The 21,386-nt window shown below is 43.1% G+C and overlaps 4 non-coding genes across 4 annotated transcripts; 3 read left to right on the top strand and 1 right to left on the bottom strand.

The window, feature by feature from the left end:
• Positions 1-160: 160 nt before the first annotated feature.
• TRNAT-UGU (transfer RNA threonine (anticodon UGU)) lies at positions 161-233 on the top strand. The gene has a single exon. It is a non-coding gene; the product is annotated as a tRNA-Thr (tRNA).
• A 556-nt stretch (positions 234-789) lies between these two features.
• Positions 790-861, top strand: TRNAP-UGG (transfer RNA proline (anticodon UGG)). The gene has a single exon. It is a non-coding gene; the product is annotated as a tRNA-Pro (tRNA).
• A 680-nt stretch (positions 862-1,541) lies between these two features.
• On the top strand, positions 1,542-1,614 carry TRNAV-AAC (transfer RNA valine (anticodon AAC)). Its single transcript has one exon. It is a non-coding gene; the product is annotated as a tRNA-Val (tRNA).
• Positions 1,615-2,020: 406 nt separating this feature from the next.
• On the bottom strand, positions 2,021-2,102 carry TRNAL-AAG (transfer RNA leucine (anticodon AAG)). Its single transcript has one exon. It is a non-coding gene; the product is annotated as a tRNA-Leu (tRNA).
• Positions 2,103-21,386: the final 19,284 nt, after the last annotated feature.

The raw sequence follows: 21,386 nt of genomic DNA, 5'->3' as shown, positions 1-21,386 counted from the left end.
GTGATTCGCAAGGCAGGATTTTACGGCTAATTTCGTCCCAGAAACCCCCAAAACAGCGGGCGAGCACAGTTGATTGACCGTGGAATTAACGTAACACATCGAAGAGAACACAAACAGGCGTCGTCTTGTCTACAGAAAGCAACAGCTAACTTAACATGTAGGCTCCATAGCTCAGGGGTTAGAGCACTGGTCTTGTAAACCAGGGGTCGCGAGTTCAAATCTCGCTGGGGCCTTATCTTTTTCTATTTTCCCCCTTCTGTTGCTCATCATGAGATGTTTATTCTTCCTCTGCAATTCTCTCTATAAACGCCCACCTTGCTATTTATTTAACCAACAAAGTTGTTTCGTATCTTTTGGGCAAATTTTAAGGACAAGTTTTAAAGATTTGCGGAGGGGAGCAGTGAACCTTACATTAGTTGTGTCTGAGATGGGCAGTTCAGTGAGCCAAGTGGGGCAAAATGCATAAATGGGTGACCCAAATATATAGTTCAGGGTAGACAGCTGCGTCTAAATATACTCCAATCCCAACAGTATTTGGGATCGGAGTGGTATATCAACCCTGCACCCCCAGCATTTTAATTTTCCGGTGAACTGATTCCCGCATCTTATCATATTTTTTTTGCGAATTATTGCGTCTTTATCTATTAACCGAAGGAAGCAAATAAATTTACATAGTATTGTGGAAGAAATAGTATAGGTGATGAAACAGAAAGACCATGTCGAAAAGGAAACTCATGACACAGCTTTTAAAAGGTTCAAGTACGCCACTGCGAAACAATTCTTACGGCTGGCTCGTTGGTCTAGGGGTATGATTCTCGCTTTGGGTGCGAGAGGTCCCGGGTTCAAATCCCGGACGAGCCCTTTTCTATTTTGCAACATTGGATTTAATTTTGCTTTGTGATCTCCCAAGGCAATCCTTTCTACAAGCAAACCGAAACCCGCGCCTCCCTCGCTGATGTTTGATCCAACCCAGGGGCTCCGTGCTGACTTCTTCCTAAGTGGTGTAGGTGGCGCTTGCATTGTTCTGCTCTGCGTTAAAATGCTGCCTGGGACAGAATATCTCCTGGAAACAGAGCCTTCCTCCGTTCCGATAACAGTTTTAAAGGCCTGGGTGTACTATTGATGTTTTATTCGTAGCTACTCCGAATTTGCTGCTATCGATCTGGACTCGGGAAGCCGATTGTTTGCTCATGCTCAGCCTTGCTTTCCAAGTTTCTTAGAAAGACGCTTCACCCTTTCTACTGAGGGAGGGTTTCCCCACGTCGTCAAGTGATGTCATTCTTTATACGCACAAACGTGTATTTTAAAAACCAAAAGCAATAGCAAAGGACTTAGTCTCAATACCGCAGTCTTTATTACACAGTAAATCTATATGTGAAGAACGTTAACGCTCGGAAGCTCAAATCTTGAAAATCTTGCGGGTCTTTAAAGTGCCATTGGTCCAAATCCTACTTCATTACATAAACTGTTTGGGTCCTTTTACAAATTAAAATATTCCATTTATTACTAAGGACAGTTGAGGAAGATAAAAAGTCATGTGGGTTTCTGTAGTGTAGTGGTTATCACGTTCGCCTAACACGCGAAAGGTCCCCGGTTCGAAACCGGGCAGAAACAATCGCTTTTAAAAAATTAATTCTTTTTTCTTTTTTGTAAAAGGTCCTCATTCCAGCCAAAACATCAGGGACTTTTTTCATTGATTAACTAGGCGACAGTCACAGCAAAATGCTGACGTATGTAAACGACCTCACTCCTACATTATATGTGACTTTTTCCTTTCGATTTGCGGAAATGCAGTACACAAATCTAGAGTTTTGTCTGCCAGTGTAAAATATCCAAGTAGAGTGAAAATTATGTTTACTTTTTCAACAATCTAGTTATTCTGAATGTTAGTATTGTTTTAAGAATGGCACACATCTAATTTATGATTTTTAAGAGATGTAACACAACGCATACGTTGACATAGCAAATAAAAAACGTTCCGGTAAACTGAAGAGTGGAAAAATAGAAAAGTAAGGTTTATTGGCAGCGGTGGGATTCGAACCCACGCCCCCGAAGAGACTGGAGCCTTAATCCAGCGCCTTAGACCGCTCGGCCACACTACCATATAAACATTAGTCTTTGCAGTCTCTGTTCATGTTCTTCTCCCTAGACATTTTGAAAAAAGCAATACTACCTGTTGTTATATAGTGTTAACTGCAGTGTCGTGCGGGAGCTGCGAAGAAAAGATTACTATAGCATACCACAGGTGAGAAAACGCCCTGAATATTCAGTATAATGAAAAGGCAATGAAGAATGCCGCAAAGTTTATTTGAGTTAATAGAAATATAACAAATTGCAGACCTGAAAATCTTTCTGAACTGCCGACCTTTAAGAGCAACGTTACTCCGGTGTGCATTTAAAAAAAACACCTAACCTTTCTGAGCAATAATATTAAGCTTCAGCCCCTGAGTAAAAGCCAGGAGGTTACGGAGCTGTACATTTCTAAGGATGAAATAGAAAGATATGGCGGGCAAAACAAATGCTGGAAGCAACTTCTATAAATTATTCAGAAAAGATTTAGAAGATATGGTATTTGGTGTACTCCCAAGTAATCATGATGTGTGTACCAAGCCACTCTTAACTAGGGGTTTTGCAAATGAACAAAGTTATCCAGGATGCTGAAAAGCAAATGCTGACTGTGGAACGGCCCAGGAGGATCTCCACAAACTGGGCACCGATGTGGCAAATGAAGTTCATTTTAGGTAAGTGTAAGGCGATGCACATTGGAACCAAAAAAAAAAAAATCACAGCTTTAAAGTATATGAGGTCTGAATGTGCTAAGACGGAGAAGGAAAGAGACCTTGAGGTGGTAGTGGATAGTTAAATGGAAGCGTCAACCCAGTGTACTGCAGCAGTGAAAAAGGCAGTCGATACTCTGGGGATTATTAGGAAAGCTATCGAAAATAAAGCAGCCAATATTATGCCGCTGTATAGATGTATGCTGTAGCCTCTTTTGGAATATAATCAAAAAGAGTCCAGTAGCACCTTTAAGACTAACCAATTTTATTGTAGCATTCGAGAATCAAGTTCTCTTAGTCAGATGCCTGATACAGAGACTGGTCAAATTTGACCAGGCATCTGACGAAGAGAACTTGATTCTCGAAAGCTTATGCTACAATAAAATTGGTTAGTCTTAAAGGTGCTACTGGACTCTTTTTGATTTTGCTACCACAGACTAACACGGCTAACTCCTCTGCATCATTTGGAATACTGTGTGCAGTTCTGGTCAGTCACCATATTTTAAAAAGGACATTGCAGAGCTGTTAAACGCACAGCAGGGGGCTCCCAACACCACCAGGAGTTTGGAGCATCTTTCCTAAGCGGAAAGGCTGAAGAAGAAAAGAGACAAAGAGGGAGATGATAGAGGTTTATAAAATTATGCACAGGGTAAAGATAATAGTCAGGCTTTTCCCTCCATGTCCCCAAATACTGAAATTTGAGGGTGCCAAATGAAGACATCAAAATCTTAACAAAAAATTGTCAACAAATATGAAAAACAAAACAATGGGCCACAGACTGGAAATGCTCAGTCTACAGTCCAATTCCCAAAAGAGAGGATGCCAAAGAGTGCAGCAACTATTGAACTATCGTATTAATTTCCCATGCAAGCAAAGTGATGCTCAAAATTCTACAGCAAAGACTCTTACCATATATGGAATAAGAAATGCCAGATGTTCAAGCTGGATTCAGAAAAGGAAGAGGTACTAGATATTACATTGCAAATTATTGTTGTTGTTTGTTAGCACAGTCTACCAGATGTTAAGGATAGCATTTTTGGTCCTTCACTGATTTGGATTTATCCAAAAATCTGGGAGTCAGAGAGGCATCACCTTAGTATGTGGCATGTTCCAAGTATTTCTGCTGTTCACAGCTGTCCAGTTGTTATCCTATCTATGCTGATATCGCCTAGATATTTAGTTAGTCCTTCTCCCAGAGACGCTGAACTTCAAATCATTGATCTTGATATTTTGTTATCTTTTCAATCTCTTTTTCCTCAATTCTGCCGTCACCTGGGATTGCCACATTAATCAGTTTGATCTTCTTCCTTTCAACCACAGCAATATCTAGATTATGTTCTTACCTGTTTGGATTTTGAAATCCCACAGGTTCTTTCTCATTTTCAACAATTGTCCTAAGAGTATTTTTTGAACTGTAGCTCATACTTTTTCCTAAATCCCAATGCGACATTTCAACTATTTTATTATGGCTTTTTATAGTCAGTTTGTGTGATCTTATTGCACCCACTGATGAGGTGGTCAGCTGTTTCATATTCTTCGTTGCATAACGTGGGGATTAGGGGGACAGCCTTACAGTGGCTGGTCTCCTTTCTCCAGGGTCGGGGACAGAGGGTGGCGCTCGGGGGAGATCTATCGCCCCGTCACCCTTTGGTGTGCGGGGTTCCCCAAGGGGCGATACTCTCCCTGATGTTATTTAACATCTATATGCGCCCCCTCACCCATTTGGTGCGGAGGTTTGGGCTGGGTTGTCATCAATACGTGGATGACACCCAACTTTTTCTGTTGATGGATGGCCGGCCAGACACGGCCCCAGACAATCTGGCCAGAGCTTTGGAGGCTGTGACGGCATGGTTGAAACAGAGCAGGCTGAAATTGAACCCAGTGAAGACGGAGGTCTTGCAGCTGGGACGGGGGTGCCAGATGTTGGGATCCGCAAGAATGTTGGGACTAACCCACGGGAAGCATTCAACAATATCAATCATCCACTTAAATAAATTTTTATAAATTTTCAGTTTTTAAAGTGCAAGTGCTATAAACAAGGTTAGTGCAATACATTAAGTGTAATAAATATAATAAGTAGCTAACTCTTCATAAAAGCAATATAGCAGCAACGATTCATGTACAGTTTAAATACATTCTACTGGAACAACCGGGAACTATAAGGTTAATGTCCATGTCCTGCCTCCGTTGTCGTTTCTTCCAACAATTATCTTAAGATGTCTCCTCCAGCGCGTTAGAATTTACTGCCGCCCAGACCGGGTCTCCGAACCAATGTTTTCCCCGTGGTTTTGCCGTTTACTCCTGAGGAAGCTTTTGTGAAATCTGTGCTTCAGCCGGCCCCAGATAGGGTGAAAAGGTTCGCCTTGCCAGTCTCAACCTTGCGGCTTTTCCACCATCTGGAGGAGACATCTTAAGATAATTGTTGGAAGAAACGACAACGGAGACAGGACATGGACATTAACCTTATAGTTCCCAGTTGTTCCAGTAGAATGTATTTAAACTGTACATGAATCGTTGCTGCTATATTGCTTTTATGAAGAGTTAGCTACTTATTATATTTATTACACTTAATGTATTGCACTAACCTTGTTTATAGCACTTGCACTTTAAAAACTGAAAATTTATAAAAATGTATTTAAGTGGATGATTGATATTGTTGAATGCTTCCCGTGGGTTAGTCCCAACATTCTTGCCAATTTCTAAGGAAGCAGCCATTCATTGATTGCAGATGTTGGGACCCAGCTCCCTGCCCTGGATGGGACACCACTGGCAACTTTGCCAGTGGTAAAGAGTCTGGGTGTGCTCCTGGATGCCTCCCCATCGATGGAGGCCCAGATCACGGCGGTTGCCAAGTCTGCATTTTCCATCTTCGTCAGATCGGGCAACTTGCCCCCTACCTGACGCCCCAGGACCTGGCTACAGTGATCCATGCAACGGTCACCTCCAGGCTAGATTACTGTAACTCACTCTACGCTGGGCTACCCCTGGGCCTGATCCGGAAACTACAACTGGTCTAGAATGCGGCGGCACGGGTCCTGCCTGGTATACCTTACCAGTCACACATCACACCTGTCCTGCGCCAGCTGCACTGGCTTCCGGTTGAATTCCGAATCAGGTTCAAAGTGTTGGTTCTTACCTTTAAAGCCCTGAGCGGGTTGGGACCGGCATATCTTCGGGACCACCTCTCCCTGTACGTTCCCCGGAGATCGCTTCGATCAGCGAATAAATATTTACTTGTGGTCCCCGGCCCTAAGGAAGCCCACCTCGCTTCAACCAGGGTCAGGGCCTTTTCAGTCCTGGCCCCAGCCTGGTGGAACGCTCTGTCAATGGAAACCCGGGCCCAGCGGGACATATTATCGTTCCGCCGGGCCTGTAAGACAGAGCTGTTCTGCCAGGCATTCGGTGATTGAAGGGGGCGGTGCCATGTCAGCCTCCCACCTTTGGGGTGGGGGAGGGTTCTCCCCACAACTGCACTTAGTTAATTTGATTTATTATTTGTATATTGATTTTAGTTCTTGTTTTTATCGATTTTAACTGTTCACCGCCCAGAGCCCCTGGGGATGGGCGGTATATAAATTGAAAAAATAAATAAAATAAAATATCTACATTTACTGTCATTTTTTTCAATTTTTGCTTTCACACAGTTTGTTCTTTATGCCTGTTCTTGTGTGACTAATAATCTGTCTCTTTTTCCAATATCTATTGCATTTATCTTTTACCTTTACCATTTACCTTTTCCAGTGGTTACGCTTGTCAACTTTAGCCTCAGTATTCTTCATGTATTGGCTGTACAGTGTTTTACTTTTCTATGCTTCCCATGCATTTTTCAATTTTTCTTCCCTATATTTGTCTTTTGTATCCTTAACTTTAATTATTCCTTCTCTGTAAAGGCAGCCAGTATCTTCTCTTTCCTGCTCTTGATGTAATCATTCAGTGCCCTTTTGTCTTCTTCTACTCTTTTTTACTTGTAACAATCCTTGGCCACCATTAATTCCCAGCAAATAAAGTTTATCTATGTCATGAGGATATAGGATGTGAAAAATGAGAAATGCTTTCTGATTTTTCTCATTATTTCATACTCCAGGCACTGAAAATTTCATGGCTCAGTCTTAGCTCAGATTAAGCCTCAGGCTTAGGGTTGCCAGCTCTGACTTGAGAAATTCCTGGAGATTTCAATGCAGTGCCTGGATGTAGGGTTGCCAGGTCCCTATATCCTCCTGGCACCCTGACCTGGATAGCCCAGGTAAGCCTGATCTCATCAGATCTCAGAAGCTAAGCAGGGTCAGCTTTGGTCAGTAATAGGATGGGAGACCTCCAATGAAGACCAGGGTTGCAGAGGCAGGCAATGGCAAACCACCTCTGTTAGTCTCTTGCCATGAAAACCCCTCCAGGGGTCACCATAAATTATCTCTGACTTGAGGCACTCTCCATCACCATAGCCTACTGGCAGGTAGATATTTGCGTGTGCACATTGCGCATGAATGCTCCCAGCGCCGATGTGAAGGTGTCAGTTCCAGGAAGTGACATCATTGTGCTGACAGCAGGCATGCCCCCACACTCTGCATGGGGCCAATTCAGCCCGTTTGGGCCCAAAACCTGCTGCAGGTGTGATGATGTCACTTGGGGAAGTGATGTTGTTGCACCTCGATGAGACCGTACCCTCTGTGCTCTTGCCTTGGTTGCTTGCTGGTGACGGGCAATAGCTGGGTAGTTTGCCACCTCTGGTAGGCAATGAGGCAAACCCCCAGGAGATAGCCCACTATCTGCAGGTAACTAGGAACCTTTCCTGGAAGGGAAAGGAGCTCAGAAGTGATGTGAATCTGCCCTCTCCCCAAACTGCCATTTCCTCAAGGGGAACAGATCTCTATAGCCAGGAGATCAGTTGTAATTCCTGGAGAACTCAAGGGCCCACCTGGAGGCTGCCAACCCTTCCCTAGCCTAAATAATTTGTTTCTGCTAAATCATGAAGTCATATAGGTTGACAGATAGAACATGGTGTAGAAAGTGCAGTCCTGGGTCAAAGTAACAGCATTTTAGGCTTCCCCAGGTTTTATTCCTGACCATTATTCAGAGACCTCTGCTGAAGGTCTTCTGACAGAAGTATCCACATTCAAACTGTGATAAGTTTTGAGAGGAAGGTAGACTTCAAAAGTCCCCCTGCTCTGCATGTGATCCCAGCCATGGACTGTATATGTTTTAGATTTTTTGTCAATGTTATCTATGTAACAGGCCTTTCTCCAAAAGTTGCTCATACATCCCAGTTCCTTGAGCTTTATCTAAAAGGATTTAGCAAAGCTATGACTAGTGGAGAGTGCCCTCAAGTCATAGCTGACTTATGGCGACCCCCACAGTAGGGGAGAGGCAGGATGTAAGCCCCCGTTATCATGGCCTCAAGGGATGCTCCCAACCAGACCCCTGCAGTTAGGACCTAGCAGATTTTTCTCCTCATGAGGACCATATTACAGGGGGTCTGTAGATGGTCACATATCTGACATAGAATATGACAGCCACCAAAAGGCATTATGCTCCTCCTATGTTCAGCGTGAGGAAAATTTGTTCCACATGGTCAAAGAGTGAAACTGTGTACTCAAGGGTTACAAAAGCCAGTGACATTTTGAACACAATGAATAGGACTTGACACATATTCATGAAAGACAACTGACTGAGGAAAAATTACATTGGGGTTTGAAGGCCCAGAATCCACTTGGATGAGAAAGAGGAGGAGGCTGTTTCCAGGCAATGCAATAAGTAACATCAGTAAAATTGTGGCAAAAACAAGTGTCCTTTTATTCTGAAGCCCCAGGAGAAAATCCTCTGTCCAGGATGTTATATTTCCCATTCCTATTTCCATGCCATTTGCCTATCTTGGTCTTCAACAAGAAGATTGTAGGAAGAAAAACAGATCATACTATTCCCTTAAAAATGGAATGACAGTTAAACCAGTTTAAGTTTGTAGTTCAGAGACGCCCATGCACAAATAGCCCTTGTTATCTCTGGATACGGGCATACTTGTATGTAGAATGCCCTGAAGAGATTAACTTATTCTATTAAAAAAGCAGCCAAGCATTCAAAGAGATTTCAGTTGTCAAACATTGCAAAAATAAGACGGTGCTTCAAAAATACACCTGTACTAGGAACTGACATTGTCATTTGAAATTACAGCCATCAAATCCTGCCTAACACAATGATTTCTGTGGTTATTATGACTCCTTCACTGCTTTTAAAAATAAAATAAAATACGAAACTCTGCATACTGGCTGTCACCCTCCTACCTTATTCTAAGACTTGTGAAGATTCACAGGAATGAATGCATCCAGGAAGCCCAATCCTATAGAGGGGCACTCACAATATATAGAGTTGAATCTCATGACATACAAAGTTCTGATGCTACTAGAATTGCCAACAGGGCTAGAGAAAAATGTCCTGTAATAGACACTTAATGTGTGGAAATCAGCAGGTGAAACTTTTCATGGCATAGAGGTAAATAAGATCACCTGGTAAATAACATTTAATTAAGCCACTATTAAAGGGACAGTCCCTCCCCTCCAGGTTTTTGACAATGCTAATTCCACCTGCTGAAATTTTGAGATACTGTTTTGCTACTCATAATATGTTTAGGGAAGTGAATAGAAATATGGGCAATAGGCCTACAGCTTTGTAATAAGGGAATGGTCATCGCTCTGAAATGAATATTATGTATAAGTAGGGTTATTATGTATACAGGATCGCACCCTTGTGCTTACAGGTCTGATTCACACAGTTGCCTCTAAACAAGCCCTCACAGAGAGCAACCCTAAACAGGTCTACTTGAAAGTATATTCCATTTTATTCAGTGGGGCTTACTTCCAGATTGTAGCCACATTTATTAAAGTCTCCATATATGTATTTCACCTATTGCCCATGACATCTTCAACAGTTACCTCAGGCTGAAGAGAGTTGCCCCTCCCCTCCCCCGCAGACTTCTTTTTGTCCTGCTATTTTGCTAAGGTGAAAGCTGCTGTCATTGGTGTTCACTTCCTAGCTGAACCTCATTTTTATTTCAGCAATTAGGACAGAAAAGGGAAAAAGGGTTGCCAACTGGCCTAGAGAAAACATCCTATCCCTTTTATGTAACCTTTAATGAGTTATATGGGGAGATCATGGTTCAGTAGTAGAGCATGCAGAAGGGCCTGGGTTTGATCCCAGATAAAAGGAGTGGTAGTAGATGAAGTGAGGGCCTCAGCTGAGACCCTGGGGAGCTGCTGCCAGTCCATGAATACAAGACTGTCCCCGATGGTCTGACTCGGTATAAGGCAGCTTCATGTGTTCATATTAAAGGTTATGTTATTATCTCCATGACACAAAAAGCTTCACCTGTTCATCTCCACACATTAACCTCTATTAAAGGAACAGAACATTTTTCTCCAGGCCTGTTGGCAACCCTAAAAATCACTGATGTTTCTGTTTGTCTCCCAGTGGCTCTCAGGCTTGACATGGCTTCTGTCTCCTTCAGTTTGTTAGCAAGAAAATGTAGCCAAGCCAGAAAAAAGAAAAGTAAAATGGTATTATTTCACTAATTCTCTTCTTTTTCACTGACATTGAGTGTCTTTCTTAGCCAACAAAGGAGAGGACTCTTGAATTGTCTGGCTTTCATCATATTAGGCACATTTCCTCTGTGGGTTAGCTCTCTTCTGTTGTTGGAGTTGGGCCGAGAGAAAGATGGTGGTAGTGATGGAGCCTGCGTAGGCAGCAGAGGTGAGGGCTCAGTGCCACTTAGCTGTGTTTATCTTTTCATGTAAAAATTACTCTATCCACCTTCTGCTGCAGGCATGAGCAGGGCAGATACTTAAACATAAACATGACTTCATCATCACAACAACTCTGGCTGTAGCTCTCACTGAGGAGGTAAGACTGAGTCTAGGCTGCACCATTTAATAACATATATAAATGATCAGTTCTGGACTGGAGTAGGAGTAGTTTACCACCTCTGGGAGCAGTAGGCTTCAATCAGGATACAGGGAGTGACTTTTCTATTCCAAACAAATCTCACCATCAACATAAATATATCACAAACTGAAAACAACTTGAAAAGGGCTACCAAGGTTGGGAAACAACTATGGCTTTGATCCTATGAACAATAACAACATTTGATTTATATGAACAAGTTTCATGTGCACTATATAGGCTCTGTCATGGCAGATGTTTTCTCCTCTGCTAAAACTTCCATTTGCTTAAGGGCCTGTTGGAAAATCACAGGTCTTGCACAATGGAAGTTTTAGAGGAAAAAGAAGCACACTCTATCACAAATCTATCTAGCACATGGAACAAAGCATCCAAAGCATCAAAGCATCCAAGCCCTAGAAATAGTTTCCAATTAAGAGTACCTGTGCATTTCAATAGATTACTTGGTATTTGCAATTGGTATTTTTAGATGTCATGAATGATATCCTTTCTAAGCCAATCAACATGTTTGGTACTGCTAAGTTTTAATTAACAATTAAATTAACAATTAATTAACAAACTGAAACAGTTGAATTTTGCCTTTTGGCATGCAGTGTCCCCCAAATGGCTTTCAAAATATACAAGTTATCATTACAGAGAAATTCAAACTCTACAATGATAAATGCGCATACTTATGTCTATTCAGTGTCCTTATGATGGAAGCTGAAAAAGAAACTACTTACTCATGTGGAGTGTTTAACAGTTGTGGAAATTCTTCAACATAAGAGTTTCTTCTGTTGACCTTTTTTACTCAGCTCTGTATTTGATACCTGTTTGCAACCTCTTTCAGTTTCCATAAAAATAAGTGTTTAATATAATCGGTAACAAAAGTTCTGGTGCCTCTGGGCCTAGACTATATACCCTGACTATAGAGGAAACTGCCATCTACCCATCCTGTACTGCTAATTGTCTTCTCTAACCAACAGCAGCTCTTGGGGACCTAAACCAGAGAAAGGGCTTTCTTAACACATTCTGCTCAAGATCCTTTAACTCAAGACAACCACTTTCAGCTAGGGTTGCCAGCTCCAAGTTGGGAAATTCCTGGAGATCTGGGGGATGAAATCTGGAGAAACCTGGAGAAAGTGGGGTTTGAGGAGGGAAAGGACCTTGGCATGGCATAATTCTATACAGTCCACCCTTCAAATTAGCCATTTTCTCCAGGTGAACTGATCTCTGTGGCCTGGAGACCATTTGCAATTCTGGGAGATCTCCAGCCACTACTTGGAGGCTGGCAACCCTACTTCCAGCAGTGAATCTGGGACTTTCTGCATGAAACATATGTGGTCTGTGACTGACCTAGAGCCTTTCTTCCTTACACAATCTTCAGTTCTTCTAGACTGAACCCCACTGCACAACATGGGATCTACTTGTAATCTGTAAGTACTTGTACATTCATGTCCTTCCTTCTCTCTGTTTGTTGTTGTTGTTTGCTTCTTTTTGCTTTTTGTTCTCTGTCTTTCTCCTCTTTACAAAAGTTAAACAACAAATTGTGGTTGGATTACTACTGGTGTGATCCACCTGAGGTTGGAGTGAGAGCTTCTTGCAAGTCAAGATCAGCTAAAGACAATAGTTATGTTATGCAGCAAGCTGGAACACACAAGAACTCAGCGATGCCATTGGCTGATACTTTTTGCCTTGTTTCTAATTTTTGTAATCCTAGTCTTATTGCCTTGCATATTAGATGTTTCAGGCTATTGGATGGCATTGTTAGAGCCAATTTGGTGTAGTGGTTAAGAGCAGTAGGACTCTGATCTGGACTCTGGAGAACTGCATTTGATTCCCCACTAGAGATGGGCACGGAACAAAAAAATCCAACGAACCAGGAGGTTCGTGGGTTTCACGAACCACGAACACGGAACTGGACCAGTTATGAACCAGTTCATGGTTTGTGGGGTTTAAATGCCTCTTTCCAGCCTTAACACTGGCAGGGAAAGAGGCATTTAACAATTTAAAGGACCATTCTTGCCTTGTAAGTGGCACGTCCCTTTAAACTATCAGCTAGCAGGCTGGGGGTGGGGGTGGGGTAGGGGGGCTGGGGTTTGGGCAGTTTAAAGGGACCTGCCCTTGCAAGTCCCTTAGAGGGGCAGTTTAAATGGCCGTTTCCCTGGGGAAACAGCCATTTAAACTGCCCCTGTAAATACAACCCAACGAACCAGTATACAGTTCGTGGAAGTTCCGTGAAAAGGAGTTTCCACGAACACTGGTTCACGAACCCTGAATTGGCCTGGTTCATGGATTTTTCGTGCCCATTTCTGTTCCCCACTCCTCCACTTAAAACCAGCTGGATAACCTTGGGTCAGTCTCAGTTCTTCCAGCACTCTTTCAGCCCCACCCACCTCATAGGGTGATTGTTGCGGGGATAATGATAAAATACTTTAAAAGCCTTAGGCTCCGCCCACCCCAGCCAGTACCTGGATGCAGAGGAAGAAACTTTCTGCCTTCTTCCCCTTCCAGGGCTGCAAACACAGCCCCTTGCCCCAGCAGCCTTAGTCTGCTGTCTGGGAGGACTGAATTCTCAGTGATATCTCAGATATTCTCTAAATCTACATCGGGTTACTTATCTAGAAAATCTTACTTAATGTTCTCAGTTTTGCATTCACAGAAAAAAGTCTGTGCTCCTGAATTCTGTAGAGGATGCATGAAGAATGTTGTTCACTTCTATCAATATTTGAACTTTATAGTCACTGAAGTTCTGTATTTATTCAGCCCACAAGGAACCCCAAGACTTTAATTAAAAAGACAACAGTCAGAACTACACTGAGTTGCTTTGTGGCTGAGTGGGACCTTTGTGACTTCAAGTAGGACATCTCCTAACCAGACTGATCAGCCAAACTCAGGGCCAAACAAGAAGAGACAGCTTCCCTGAGTTTACCATGGAGACAGGCTGCCCTTTTGTAGAGTGAGAGCCAAGCTACAAGTGACACCTGACACAGGTTGGACACTTGTCAGCTTCCCTCAAGTTTTGATGGGAAATGTAGGCATCCTGGTCTTCCTGCTGTAATGGAGAGCCAAGCTGTAAAACCAGGATGCCTACATTTCCCATCAAAACTTGAGGGAAGCTGACAAGTGTCCAACCTGTGTAAGGCGTCACTTGTGGCTTGGCTCTGAGTTCCCAGGGGGGAAACTCCTCTTAACAGTGCTGCAGGGATCCAATTCTGAACAGGGTCATCATGGTGCAGGGTAGAGAGGGGATCCTGCCTTCCTCTCACACCATTTTTCTAACCTGAAATGGTGCTGGAAGGGCATGTTGGCAAATAACACTCCCTGGTGCTGTTTTGGGGTGGAAAATGATGTAGAGAGGCAGGCAGGAGCCCCTTCTACCCACACCACGGTGGTCAATTAGAATCAGGCCCCTTTGGCCCTGTTAAAAGGAGTTCTCCAGTGAGAACTCACTCTACAAAATGGTGGAGTGTTTGTAGGGCAAACTCACAACTCTGTCTTGTCTCGAGCCAAGTGGGATTCTAAACAGAACATCAAGTGAAACTAAAAAGCTGCCTTAAGATAATCAAAGTATGGTAGCAAGCCGCAATCATAAAGGTTAAATAATATGTTAAACTATAGAGTTTTGGGCAAATCCTGCAGTGTCTCCCCCAACATCATGATGTCACTTACATTTTTTTTCCAGAAATGATGTCACATGCTCATATGATGCCAGTGCCCCTCCACCCCCCATTTCCCCTCCACCAGTCTTTGAAACTGTGGCAGGGAAGAGGGGGAATTGCTGAGAGATCTCCTGTTATAGCAGGAGATCTGGCTCCCAATCGTAAAACATATGACAGACATAAGAGCCTTAGGAATGATAATTCAGATAAGACTCACGGCTATTCTACGGTTAGTCATGAGATTTCTTGTTTCCAAGCTCCTTAATTATCTAGGCAGCAAGCCTAAATAAAAAGACCTTTATGAAGGTCAGATTGGCTTATCTTTCAGTAAACGTTTTTAAAGGGTAGGTCTCTGCTTTAATTGAAGGGTATGTTGTGGGTAAACTGGAATGAACCACAGCACAAGTGTGGGGTAGGTGTGTGAGGAGTGGCTATTCTCTGAAACAGAAGTGAGTTTATTTAAAACATTCTTAAGCTGCCTTTCCACCCAACTTAGTTTCCCTGGACAGCAAATAATTTAAAAAAACACTTATCCATTCCAGTTTTTTCTGGAAATACCCGAACAGAACAAGGTGTACCACCTCCCTTTTTTGCCATGGCCATCCAGCATGCTCCTGCTTCTATAGTGCAGTGATTGGTCACATTTGCTTAACAGGGAAACAAATGGAATCTGGGCACAAGTCCAGCCCGTGTTGCACCTGCAGGAGACAAAACCTGGGAGTTGCAAGCCTACTCCCAGAGAGTAGCCACCCTTCAGGGAAAAGACAGGCCAAAATTGATAGCAAAGGGTAAGAAAGATGAGGCTTTTAAAGGAAAAAATATTCCTGTTCCTCACTTACTATGAAAAGTTAGCTGCAGTGTCTGATCTAGGAACCAGAAAATCAGTGAAGGGTCTGCCCAGGTGTCACCAGGGCTGCTTTTTCTACTGGATGGTTGGCCAGGTATGCAGGTTAAGAATCAGTTCTGATTTTGAAAAGAAGGAAGCTTTAACTACTGTACATCTTTATCACACTTGTTCTCTAAGGAGTTCAAGACGGCATATTTTGTTAACATTTCCCTTTTTATTCGCATAGCATCTCTGAAGGTAGGTAAGGCTGAGAGAGAATGACTGGCTCAAGATCATCCAGTAAGGTTGCCAGGCTCTGCCTGGGAATTGCAAACCAAAACAGAGCAACCACCATGTAGCATTCAAATATACTCTATTATGTACAATAAATATAACAATGAGTAATCCACGGGCAAAAGACACTTGTATACATAGAACAAGCACAAAAGAGTCTAAGAGAAGTATCTGGAGGTGGGTTTGCCTTTGGTGCTTGTTCTGTGCAAACAAGTGTCTTTTGCCCGTGGATTACTCATTGTTATATGTATTGTACGTAATAGAGTGTATTTGAATGCTACATGGTGGTTGCTCTGTTTTGTTTTGTAAATTACATACTGCGGTCCTTTTTGTAGTTTACATTTTTCAGTGCCAATCCATTTCTTTAACCATTACATCATGTTTTCCTAGGGTTGCCAGGTACCCATAGGTCCCAGTAGGAGGAGGGGGACCGGGTACTTATCGGAGTCACAATCTTTGTGCTTGCATGCTCCTGGACCCAATGCGATGACATCACTTCTGGGAGCAAAGTCATCATGCTGGCCACAGGAGTGTTCCTGCACTCTGCAAAGTGCTTCCCGCGCTTCACAGAGTGCAGGAGCGCTCCTGTGGCCAGTGTGATGATGTCACTTCTGGAAGTGACATCATCACCCACCACTGGGAGTGTGCCTGCCACATGCTTGCTGTTGTTTCCTGCCAGTGGCAGGCAATCTTTGGGTGGTTTGCAACCTCCCACCGATCACCAGTGATTGGTGGGCAATGGGGCAAGCCTCCGGGAGTTTGCCCACCACTAGCAGGCACCTAGGAACCCTATATTTTCTTCCTATGGGCAAAGTTCTCCATGCAAAACTGGAGTCTAACAGATCCCTTTTCAGTGTGGTACAGTCATATCTGGCACCAGGGGTGACACCGTTAGCACCTGCTGAAGTCTTGGAGGCACATGTACACTCTTCTGCCTGGCACCACTCAAAGGCAAAAGACTCCAGGGCCCAAGCAAGTGGGTGCAGGGGTGAGTACTTGAGCAGCAGAGCTGAAGTATTTTAAGGGTCCCTGCTGCTCTTCACCTGGGTGAAGGCCCAGTTGACAATGGTGCAAAGGAAGCACCTGAGTTGGGCCAGAGACATTACTGGCAGAGGGGGAAAATGAGAATATTCATGGTAGCAACCAAGCATCAGCTGAACAGCCCAGATGTGTGTTTTCTTGGTTTTTCTATTTGTTTGTGCAATTTGGAACTCCTCCCCCCCCCTTTGTAAGCTATGTTGTGTCCCTTCAGATAGAAAAGCAGATTCGAAATACTTGGAAGGAAGGAAGGAAGGAAGGAAGGAAGGAAGGAAGGAAGGAAGGAAGGAAGGAAGGACGGAAGGAACATGTCAACATTTTTTAATATACTGAGCATGATAGCACAATAGTATCAAGGTGGATATTGTGACGCTAAGGATTTCATATGTCTTCTTGGAATATTTGACTTTGGGGAAATCCCTGACATGATGAACCAGGAAAGAGCAACTTCTCAGAATTTGACTTTAGTTGGCTCATGTCACATCTAAGGAATTGTAAGCAGGCTATGCAAGATCTGAATGACTGAGCAAAGTACATTTGAGGAAAGTTACTTAACTTCTGTTGCTGCTAGCTAAACATTCAAAGCCTTGATTAGAACTCATCGATTAGGAGTAAAGCCAGTGTGGTGTAGTAGTGAGAGAAGGAGTAGGAAGGCCAGGCTCAGATGTTCCCCTACCATCAAGCTCAGTTGGCCAGTCACACTCTTTTTCAGCTCAACCTATCTCACAGTACTGTTGTGTGGTTGAAAAGGAAGAGAGGAAAACTATATAGCCTGCTCTGAGGTCCTTTGAGAAAGGGGGGCAGGGTAAAAATGTGACAGAAAAAAACCCTTAGATCTGTTCTTTGTATTTCAGTGTGGTAATATGAAGTACTTTAGGCTGGAGACAAACAATAGTTTTAGGAGAGTTTGCATGTGATTGTTTCCCATATTCTTTATAATTATGGCAACCAGCAGGAGGGTTGGGGGAGATGCGGTGGCGTGAGTAACATCAGCAACATTGTCAACATCACTATGTCTGGGTTGTACAGAGAAGTGACAATGGGTAGTTCTAGGATTCGCTGGAAACTCTAGGAATTGCTGGAAACTTCTGCAATAGAGTATCCAGTGATTCCCAGAGCTACCCATTGTCATTTTCAGCTTGTATCCAGAAGTGACATACTGGCACAGAGAGACCAACAACATTTTTTTTCTCCATGGCACTACACAACAGAGATGATCAGTGGGAGATTGCCTGCCGTAAGTAGGCATGTGGCAACTCTTTCATAATGTCAGGACAGAATTTCCATTGTGGTCCACTCATTAACTTTTGTCTAGATTACAAAAAACATCCTTCCACAGAAGAATGTCTGTCTTCCACAACCACCTGTTCTCCTGCGATTCATCTGCTCACTGCATTACTCTGCAGTCTCATGGGGTCATCTGGCCTTATGGTAGTAGAAGGAAGCACTCCTTCCATTATTAGCTCATTCTGAGTGTGGTGCAGTTGACTAAATTGTTTTGTGATTGAGGAATAAGGTAGAGTGACTGATACATTATATGGATGGTATTGCATTTTTTTGGACTTCATGTTGGAATCCCCAGTTTGTCATAAAAGTTCCATCATCACACTCTGAAATCATATGATGTCAGGGAGATGCTGCGGGGGAGGAAATGTTGGGGGATGGGGATAAGAAAATCAGCATTGTGACACAACACAACAATGTCACTTCCTCTGTGAACTCCCTTATGGTTTTATCATAGAGTTTGGGGTGAAATCTAGAACATCACCCTAACATGATGACATCACTTCTGGACAGAGGCAGGCTGGCCTTTTAATTTACAGGGAGGTTTCACAGTAGGCCACTGCCAGTCAAGAGCACGCAGAGCCAAACCCTAGCCAGCGCTTCAGAGGCCACTTGGTTTAGATCCTTCATTCACACTGGTAATTGATATTAGTTCACCAACGATGTTTTCCTGCTGTCAGTTTTCAGAAAGAAGCAATGGGTGCTCTAATGGCAATAGTTTGCACTGCTGAGCTAAGTGACCCCTGCAGTCTCAACTTGGCTTGCTGCAGAGCTGTTTTTACTTTCTAGTTTGCTCCTGCTTCTGGGTTTTCATTGGACGTGATCTAATGTATAGGCACAGTATGGGTTTCCCTCTCAGTTTTGCTCCCACTGCTCTATTAAGCAGCAGCAAGATCTTCAGGGCTCTAGATATACAGCAGGAGACCTGGCCACCCAGGGTATGGCAGATAATTGTCACTGGCTCAATATTCAAGCTACCATTTTGTATTGGCTGCAGTTGGTTAACTCTTGAATTTGCACACACAGCCCAACAAGTTGTCATAATTTTATACATAAAAAGTCATTTATGTTGTGCCATTTAATGTATTTATTTATATACTTGCTTGCTTAACTATGTGTTTATTAATTACAATTTTAGCTGGTCCTATTCCTGAAGGTATGATTAACAAATAATGGAGACCAACTGGATATTATAAATGAGATCATACAGACAATAGTTATCCCCCACAGTGGATTAAAAAGAAATACTTTAAATGTTCTGTTCCTATTAGGTAGGTAAGGTAAAGGTAGTCCCCTGTGCAAGCACTGAGTCATTACTGACCCATGGGGAGACATCACATCATGACGTTTTCTTGGCAGATTTGTTACTAGGTGGTTTGCCATTGCCTTCCCCAGATCTACACTTTACCACCAGGAACCTGGGTAACCATTTTACCGCCCTTAGAAGGACGGAAGGCTGAGTCAACCTTCAGCTGGCTATGTGAACCTGGCTTCCACCAGGATCAAACTCAGGTCGTGTGAGCAGAGCTTGGGCTGCAGTACTGCAGCTTACCATTCTGCACCATAGGGGGTTCTTCTGTTCCTACTAGAACATTTAAATGAACTTTGAGTTGAACATTCCATCTGTCACTCTAGGACTGCAACTAGAACATTTTAAAGGATGATGGAACAAGAAAATACAGAATGAATGAGAAAATATGACTGCATGTTTCCTGCTGTAATTAAATTACCCCAAAGATGAGTTCCTGATCCAACCACATATTTGTGTAATGTTAAATGTCACCACAGATCACTGGTTCTGATTATTATTTTAGGCAACTCTTCCAGGAAAAAAAAGAAACAGGTTCCCATTTGGTTGTTATGTATTGTTGGCTCAGTCAACATCAGCAGGTCTTAGGCCATCCTACATGTTTCAGTTTATATTGTTGTTCACCATCCCAGGAGTATGACAACGGTAGGCAGGGGCAACGTATCAATAATTAACTGATTACTGAAAAAATGAACAAATATATGGGATTTGTTGTTCTCACCTGGAAACAGGAGGACATCACATGTGGGTGACAATTTATCAGGTGAAACGGAGCAGCTGGCCCTACAGAAAATGTGACTCCCCCTGCCTCCAGGATTGCCAGCTCTTGGAAGACACAAATCTGGCAACGGGCAGAGGCTCACCCACTGTGTACTTGCCGCAAAGCCCAGATGCAAGAGAGGGATAAGAAACATGAAAGCTGTAGCAGGAATGAAGACTCTTCAAACTTGCCTACTGTCTCTACAAGTTTCCTCATGATTTGAATGACTTGGATCATGGTGGGTGAGATTGGATAGGATTCTCCAGTCTTACCTAGAGTGGTCAGAGTTATTCCAAGCATGAGAGAAGGAACAAATAAGTCATACAAAAGAAAGAATTAAAAGCTGGCCTTTCTCCTGTTCCTTCCGTTGTAAAGAAAAACCCTCATCTGTCAACTGATCAGAAGGCATAAAACCACCCAGCTGGAAACCTTGATCCCCACCCCCATCCCAATTTGTAGAGATTATTCTACCACTTCAGAAATACCACTCATTTGACTACATTTCTAGATGCAGAGGAATGTGGTGGGATGGAAGACAGTTGAGGTGACAGAAGTAGTAGAGAAAGGTCTCACTTCAGGCTAAAAGTGAGGGATTACATTTTTCAATCTTGCTCTACACTAATAGTTCCCTATATATGATAAGTAGCCACATTAAAAAGTAGGGTAGAAACTTTCTCTCTAATAGACTTTTTCAAAATCTTGCAAGGGGTTTTTAGCTGGGGGTGGGAGTGGCATTAAAATGTGACATCTCCAGCTACAATCTGAAATGGTATATCTCATTGTATCATCCCAGAATTTTGCCAACTCATTCTGCTATATGTAAAGACCAGAACCAACACTACAAACTAATCTAAAGGGAACCTCTTCCTTTTTTTTCCCCTGAGAAAATTGCCTAACATAAATGTTGGGAAATAACATTCACTGCCTGGGAGCTTGGAGAAACATTGCTAGCCAGATAAGACAAAACTGAGGTAGATATACTTTGAAAGGTGGTGGTGGTTGGGAGTGGATAACATGATCTAATTGTCTCACACAATGGCATTATACTATTGGCAGAACTCTTGGTGTCCTGGCCCATCCTCAGCTTCACTGCAACCACTATGGGGGAAGTTTGAAAAAACAATCCCTAAAGAACTCTCATCTTCCTTTCATATATCCAGCCTGGTAGCCACAGGTAGACATGGGCACAAACAGAAGAAAAAACACATGGTGTTCATTGTTTGTTGCCATCCACAAACAATGAACATTGACAAACATGACCTGTTCACAAACATGTTCATTGTTCATTGTTCGTGGGGGCCAGCAGGCTCTCCTCCAGCCATCAAGATCCCTACCGCACCACTCCCAGAAACCCTATCTGAGCAGGCAGCAGGAAATGTACCAATAATAAATAATAGCTTGGCCCCAGAGCCTGGCAGCAGCCCTGGAACCTGAAGGGGTAGATCCCCACCGCACTACTCCCAGAAACCTTACCTGAGCAGGCAGCAGGAAAGGTACCAGTAATAAATAATAGCTT

The sequence above is a fragment of the Eublepharis macularius genome, chromosome 4 (assembly GCF_028583425.1).
Source record: "Eublepharis macularius isolate TG4126 chromosome 4, MPM_Emac_v1.0, whole genome shotgun sequence".
Classification (NCBI taxonomy): Eukaryota; Metazoa; Chordata; class Lepidosauria; order Squamata; family Eublepharidae; genus Eublepharis; species Eublepharis macularius.
This window is presented reverse-complemented; position numbering and strand designations above follow the sequence as displayed.